This window comes from Oreochromis aureus, linkage group 12, assembly GCF_013358895.1.
Source record: "Oreochromis aureus strain Israel breed Guangdong linkage group 12, ZZ_aureus, whole genome shotgun sequence".
Classification (NCBI taxonomy): Eukaryota; Metazoa; Chordata; class Actinopteri; order Cichliformes; family Cichlidae; genus Oreochromis; species Oreochromis aureus.
In genome coordinates, this window is record NC_052953.1 from 22565769 (window position 1) to 22574126 (window position 8358).

Sequence of the window (8358 nt, forward strand, 5' to 3'; positions counted from 1 at the left end):
AAGACAGGATGAGGTGAGTTTCAAAGGCAGAGAGGCAACTGCACAAGAGCGCTCACCACCCTACGGAGAAAGAAAACAGTGCGTTTCCTCAACTCCGCTGACCATCAAAGCCATGGAATTCAGGGGCAGAGAAGCAGTAAAGTAAGGACTGCACTGTTCCTGTAAACTGGGTCAAAGTTTCTACTGTTCTGCTTTTTGGGTGAATAGTATGAGGACAGCAAGTTTACTTGGGTATCAAAAAAAGACATGAGTGCATGTGTACTTCTCAAGTTTAGATGTATATTAAAAATGAAAAATAAAACTGTTTTACTTTGAAAGTAGGAGTATAATAAAGTTTTATATCCACTGTCTGTGTCAACAGTTGACTTGGTAACGGTTTTAATAAATAGTCTAAAATACCCTGAACTTCAAATTTAAAGATATGAAATTCAGAAGCATCAACAAATTTAAATCTAATGTGGAAACAAACTTAAAAAATAAAACCCTTTTATGCGGTTTGGGACAAATGACCTACAGGAAGGACATATTCTTACGTCCCCTGGTGAAGAATAATCCCCTTTCTGTCAATCAAAAGTTTGTCCAGTATGTCTTCATTAGACACCAACATGTGAAACACACGTTTCATCTGAAGTATGTATTTGCATCTAGTGCAGCCACCTTGAGGGAATGAGTCATTTCTAAAGCAAACAGCACTTTAAGGCCACGCTCTTTCTTTCACTGATAATTCCAGATCGTGCAATGAGATGTTCTGAGCAATTACCCATAACGGTACAAGTAACCTAAACTGACTGTGAAGAATTAGAAACAGAGAAACAGCACAATATAAAGTTCCACTTTACTGACTTTAACCATTTGTCTTGCCTTGGAGACATAAAAATGTACACTCTTAAAACTAAACACACACACACGCACTTCCAGGAGCCTCAATCAGCTATTCCCCAAGTGCTCAACAGAGGTGATTGGCACCAGCTGGGACCTCGCTCCTCCTACGACACTGTTTGAGATTTTTTCTTTTCTTTTTTTTGGTGTCTTTCTACTTTTTCAGGAGCAGGAAAATCTAAATGTAAACAGCAGTTAAGTAGATATTCTATCCTTGTTCATACTGGTATAGGCACTTCTGTGTTGGGTTACATGACAAAGACATCATTCACTAAATCCTGCGAAGCTATAATGAAACAATTAGGAAATGCGGCTGCAAAATAAATTTCAGAATGGTTTAAATTGTGCAGCTCAGATATCCAAATTATGGCTTAATCTGTTAAACATGTCATGACCTGCTGTGCAAAGTGTTTGAAGTTCTGACAGAGACAGGTTTTCCACTAACCGAATGAGATTCAGACTAGAGGGTGGAAAAAAAGAGTGGAATAGGTGTATTTTATAAACTCACCCGTGCCTTTTCTCTGCTTCTCCAGGAAGCTACACCCTGCAGCACCAGCTGAGGCCCGACTCAATCAAACAAGTAAAAAAAAAGTTGAAAAAGAGAAAAAAACTAACGTGATAATGGATAAAAAGAAAACAAAAGGCCACAAATGACCTTAAATAGATGTCCTGCATGTAATAAAGCCAGACCAGCTGGCTTTGAATAGAACCCCCAATTTGGGTTGTCTGTTTGCCCCCGATCTCTGACTGAACTGAAACCAGGTCCGGTTCTTCCCAACCATCTCTACCACCCCTACCCTTCTATCCCAGCTGAATCCACCTGCCCCTATCACTCTTGGGTAAATATAGCCTTCTGAGGGATCAGTGTCACCCCCCACCCCCCATTTCCCTGATGCATACACATGCCCCAGACCTTTGTCAGCACTGGCATATAAGCCCTACCAAGAATGCTGCCACCTCCACAGTGGCAAAAAAAGACTCCCCTTTTTGCCCCTTCACATATCCACAGTTCTGCTGCACACAAACTTTCAATATCCTCTTTTAATCTGTCTTAAAAGTATACATATATATACATATACAGTATAACTTTATATAACAAATACTCCTACTCCTTGCATAACCAATCTGTGTAATTTGTGCAAATAAATGAGCCACTGGAAGAGATTTGTCAGCACTGATAGCATCTTGTCCAATGTCAAAATACCAGGTGCAGTGGTATACACCTATAATTTCGTAATTATAAGCTCATTTAGCTGAGTTTATCTATGACTAAAATCCACCTACAGTCCTGTTTTTTTTTAAAGAAACATATTACTCAGGAAATGTTTCTCCTTTTCATTGCTACCTGATAAAAATCATACATCTTCATCCAAAAGAAAACTTCTGAATTTCCCAAAGCTGCTGGCATCCAGACTGTAACCCATTTTCCCTTCTAAATGATACATTCAGTAGGGTGTAGGAATCAACAAGCTTAAATCATAACATCCTCTGTGACTGTTTGTACATTAGCAGAGTTTTGTGGGGGTGGCACAGGGGTAATTGTAATTTTATCACAAATTTTCCAGTCACGCTCTCATACCTGATGCCAAAATCTAATGTAGATAACGACAGAACAATACACCTAAATTAGTGTTTTATATATCCCTCTTAAGTCAACCAATTTGCTAATGTGGAGATTGATGGCACAAAGGAAAGATGAGTAGACTATAGATTGGTATTTTCCCAGAATACATCCAAAAGAGTGGATCCACTGAGACACGAGATAAAACAGTGGTGTTCCCTGGATGATAGGTGTTCACACTCCTGCCAGTCAAATATGGTTTGTATTGATCTAGTTGTATTGTTTTCATGTTTCTGGGCACAGATAATCAACTAATCTGTTTATCTGGGGAAGTTTTTCTGTCACCATGACTACCTGTACACCTATCCAATCCAGGGTACCTATACATCGGTACATTTGCAGTGACATCATGAGCAGGAATTCACTAATCTTTTTTGAAGGGAACTGGGTGGGGAGCGGGTTGTTGGGGGGAGCTCATTTAATTGTGACCTACCTCTATGAGGGATTCAGTGTCTTGATCAAAGATGATATGACCGTGCTGTATTGTGTTATTGTGTATTTTGGTTAAAGACTTCCCCTTAGTACACTTCTTTGCCAGTTGGAAAATAGTGGGTCTGCCCCCCACCCCACAATATCAATAGAGTGCACTACAGATGACCAAATCCTGGTTGTCTGATTATGAGTGTGGAGAAAAATGGTAAGAAAAGAGCACAAGTACCAGTAAAGCTGTAGCACAATCACAAAAACCTTACATGTGTATCTTGTCCTAATGAGACAGTTTTAATTTTAGAAATTGTTTTAATAATTCTTTAAAAAAATAAACATTTTGTACTTTCCTCTGAGCTTTGTGCTTTACCTTATTTAAAGTCATATCTGTGGGAGAGTAAAAACAAAAGTCACTTTATAAGCTATAATAAACTGTATGAGGACATGTCAGCTGCTCGGGCAGAGAGGAAGCTGTGTGTGATTGAATGAGGGTACCTCTCGGCACTGGTGGATATTTTGGAAAGATACTCTGCTAAATGTTTATTCTTGCTGAGTGAGTGTCAGGAGATATGTAAAGATTAAGCAGCTGATTAAAGTACCAAAAAAATCCCCCACAACAATTCAGTGAAGTCAAGGACAGTCGTCTTAGATTTGAACGGGTAAAATTAGCAATATCTCAGTCGTAGCAGTTATGCTAAGTGAACAAGATCATAATTCGTGAAGTCCAGCTGTTGCATGTCTGCTTTAGGTATCACAGTACTCTCTCCAGTAACTTCTACTTTCATTGGATGTTGCACCAACTCTACTGATTTTGACAAGCCCTCATCAATACCTTTGGAACAATCTAAGAAGCAAACTCCATGCTAGCTTTATCGGGAAACCTGAAAACCCCCACAGCATTGCACACTGCAGCTATATGACAATGTTCTGTCTTTGTTTTTTTTGCATGTGGATGCTTAAGTTTGAGTTTTATTATATTTTTCTGATTAATTCTCGTAAGGCTATAGGAAGGCGGTTTCATAATGTTATTTATAATTGCTAATCAGTTGTATGCACAGGCTGCAGATGTCTGTGCTGAGCTGGTATTCTTTGTTGGTCTGACTTAAGTATTCTCACCCAGGAACAAGTTGCTTTACTGATGTTTTTTTTTTTGTATTGATTTTATTTTTCTTTAAATTAACAGTAAAGTATGTTAATCCTAATTTGCATCACCGCTGGGTTGATGATGATGTTTTCATAGCTTTTTCATGCATGTGGACTGTTAAGCATATATTCTGTGTATATATTGTATATGCTTCTAACTGCGTGCCAGTGAGGGTGAAGGTGTTTCTTTGCTATTGCTCACAACACTGTGGGCTATGCCAGCAGTGAAACACAAAGTGTTCTGTCAGCTGAAAGGCGACAAGTGTTCAACAGGAAACATGGCATGGCCTCTCTTCTGAAAACTGCTTTCACTGTTTTTTTATTTTCTCAATTTTTTCTGTTGCTTTATCATTAAATCATCAACAGAAAATTAAAATAATTATTGTAATGAACTCACTGACAGGTTTATGTAACTCTGGGTGGATTTATGAGTGCTTGTATAACAAGTCCACAGTAGTCTGGGGCAACCCTGCAGTCTCACTTGGAGCTGATGATTATGAGAATCATGTAGGAATTCGTGCAAGTGTATTTAGTGTTAGTTAAAAAAAAGATAATAATGCAGAGTCGGGTAGAACTAATGCTTTTTAGTGAGTAATTGTGGGTGCGTGTGTAATCCTGAAGGATCTTTTTTTTTTCTTTTGCCAACAGCACTGCGTGGCGTGAGCTGGTTTTAGTGTGTCTGCCCACCCCTCTGCTCCACACAAGGTCACTCTGTGTGTGTTCGACTTTGGAGAATGAGGGGAGGCCATGGCACACAATCACCACTAAGCACATACCTTTCTGCCCCACAGCCCCACCAGGCCAGACACAAACCTATGGGCCGTATGTTTATCAAGCGTCTAAGGGTAAAACTGCTGATTTAAGACCGCTGCTTGGGTGCCTTTCACCATACATTTCATCGTGAATCACTCTGTGAAAAAAAAACAGAAGATTTGAAGTGCTGACTTTTTATTCGGCACTCTGAATCTGATATTTTTGATAAATATTAGCTGAACGTAACCTAACCAGGACTTACCGAGCCAGGTCTCCAGAGGTCTGCCCTGATGAGCTTTCGTTGGTTTTATAGGGGAGACCTTTGACAAGATCAGATAAAACACAACAGGAGGAGGATTTGAAGGAGTGCTGGAAAGCACAAGAGAGAAAGATTGAGAGAGACAAGGACATAGGGAGAATGAAAGAGTGCAAGAGTGAGAGAACGCTTACACACCTCAATCCAAAAACAATATTTTGACTGAAACCTTACCCTTTCCATCTGGCTCTTTTGAAAGGTGGGTTATGCCCAGTGCCATGGCTAACTCTTTAGCCCACACTGTTCCTTCTGTAATTCCAGTCTGACATTTTTCCAAAAGGGTAGTTGTACATGAAATAAATGTGAGTCTTGTTACTACTGTAAGGAATTCAAAATATACATCACATATAGTCATGATCTTCAGTTTAATGAGTGAAATAAATCAGGCACAGAAGTTAAAAATGTCAAATACACTTAAATCTGAATGAAAGAAATAAATGAAAATATCTTAACGCATAATACAGTTAATCTCGTATGTAATCAACTAACATTCAGATCTGTCATGAACACATATTTTTCCGCATGCTCCCCTCTCTGTTCATCATCTCTTGTGCTGGAGAAAAACACAAAGCATTTTCAGGTGGCCATGGTAACAAAGCAAAGCAATTTCCCTTGCACTTACTGCTCTGTATTTGCCTTAACTTCCACATAAATCTCCCCCACGTTTTTCGCCCTGTTTCCATGGGGCTGAGTGTAAATTGGGAAGGAAGGCTATTTTCTTGTTACTGTAGCCAATGTACAGTATATTCACCCTAAATACATTTTGTAAAATAAACATATATAGCGTGGTGCTTTTTGAACTTGTAAGACGATTGCGAGTGGCAGAAGATTCAAATTAGCCTAATGTGACATGTGGTCCATTAAAGGACATCAGCCCTATATTTAAAATGTAGAGGTAACGTCAAAGATATTAGCGCAAGCGTAAGAAAGGTGGGAAAATGGGATGTTTTATTTCTTGATTAGGGAGATCTCATAAGCTTTCACAAGTCAATCAGACCAAACTCACAGTATCAAAAATGTAAACTTGATTAATATTCAGACATTTAAGTCACTGGAAGAGTGCATCCCCCAGTGGCAGAAAGCAAACCAGAGCAAACCCTGATGAACTTCTGATCCCATTCATTTAAACCCAAACTAACTGCACCATATTCAATACTGACATATTAACTCAGTACAGGATCCAGTCTTTCTTTGAAAACATGCCAAGAAAAAAATAGTCGAATAGTGTATCTTTCTAAGTAAGACTATATTTAGCATTAACATAAACAGCAGGTCTTTTGCTTGTAGATTCAGAGCAGTGCATACCATACTTCTGCTGTTTCAGTTAATGTAAAATAGGTTTTCTAAATTTTTTAGACAGTAAGACAGTCTCTTTAATTGTTTTTTTTTTTTTTTACTGACTGCATTTTAAGCAGGAAACCTCATTATTTGAAGTGACACTGCTTCTATGAGCGAATGTCATGTATTTACATATGCTCACTTTTTCTGGATGTCAATACACAAAATAGCATCATTTTTTATAACATTTTGTTAAACCCTGAAGTTTACGTTTTAATCAGTGTGAAAGCATCAATAAATAAATAAATGAACTAATAATTTCTTAAGTCAAGTTGACATTCTTTATGTACCTAGGGTCAGGGTAAACTAAAGAATTAGTGATCTTTGTGTGCGAAAAAAGTCTTGTTTTTTGGATATAAAGACCTCAAAGAATTCATTCTGTTTCTCAAGTTTCCCAAGCTGTTATTTCTCCTATTTGGGGGGATATTTCACTTTCAAAAGTTAAGGTTTACTTAGCAAACCACCAACACAAGCCAAAATCAACCTATTTATCTTCTTATGCAGATTCTTTCATTACCAAACCTTCATGACCTAATTATTGAGCTCAGTCTTGGGTCATTTGAACTGTGGTATACCCAAACTGAGTCATATAATTTTTTTAGTCATAATGTTAAACACAAACTGTTCACAGCTGTCTTTGCTGTTTTTATGCCATTAAATTCAAATCAGAATCACTAATATTTCTCTTTTCATGTTCAACACTCTTAAAGTCCCGTGTACTACTTCAGTTTTTCTAGCAAGTCCAGTAATCTGGCTAAGGTGTTTCCTACGAGCTTTCAGAATATGGCAAATGTGACATGAGAGATACAGTTAAACAGCCACAGTCTGCAGTTCACAGACCAAAGTCTGATTAAGTATTGTGCTTTGGTGCCTAGGGAAAACAAAGTCTCAGGCCAGAGGTTTAGGGTGTTGCCTGCCCCTTCTGTCAACTGCATTTAACATGACAGAGCACAACTCTGACTCAAACCGCAGAGATAGAAAACGTCTGACTATGTCAGGGGAAAAAATGATATGTCAGTTGTTTCATTGTGGCATTGTGTGATCGCCACGCATGCAGCAGAGTGAAGGTCCTAACCTGCTCTAATTTTAAAAATAATTTTTCCTATGTAAGAACCTTGTTCTTCTACAATGATTCGGACGATGCAGTGCATAGGGTATTTTCTTTACATACATACAAGTCCTTTTTTGTTGCACAAAACTATCATGATTGACTAACAATGGCAATTTTATAATGCACAGTTGGTGATTTTAGTGTAAGTTGGTTTCAGCCATTTGGTAAACATGGGTGTGTGTAGCATCAAGACACAGGAGACAGGAAAAAACCTTTCTGCATGCAGAGGTCTACAGAATCAAAAGCATACAGATTTATGATATATACTGGAATCAGAATATCTATGAGAATCTACATAATCTACAATCAGCTCTGAATGTGATACTATGCAAAACAACCAGCTGATGACAATAAAGCTTTCCTGTAAGTACAATCAATACCCTTTGAACAACTTTATTAAAAGATTTGTAAAAATAACATTTAAACATTTAAATTTAAATTTATCACTACTAACATTTGTCACAGCAAACAGGATAATCAACCTTCAGCCACATTATGAGTGTTGATGTTGCATAGTTTGTCTATCAGAGGACGACTTCTCTGTCAGACCACAAACACAACAACCAGCTGATTCTGAATATCTGATTTTTAAATCTCCAAACATCAGTATTAGTCTGAGAAACCCCTCATTAGTCGAGCTCTGTAATTTCATCACAATTTCATTTTTTTTTAAAAAAAACGGATTTTCCTTTTTTTGGCGTTATATGTTAAGGTTTCATTGAAAAATATTTATTTCATATCTAATATTAAATGTACCTAATTAAGGTGGAA

General features: G+C 37.8%; 1 protein-coding gene across 1 annotated transcript in view; it reads right to left on the reverse strand.

Moving 5' to 3' along the window:
* The window catches only part of mef2cb (myocyte enhancer factor 2cb), a 68215-nt gene extending 66583 nt beyond the window's left edge, over window positions 1-1632 (reverse strand). Inside the window, exon 1 of the mRNA XM_039620916.1 lies at window positions 1388-1632. The gene's annotated coding sequence lies outside the window, so the exon portion shown is untranslated. The remainder of the gene's footprint in view (window positions 1-1387) is intronic.
* Between the last annotated feature and the right edge of the window lie 6726 nt (window positions 1633-8358).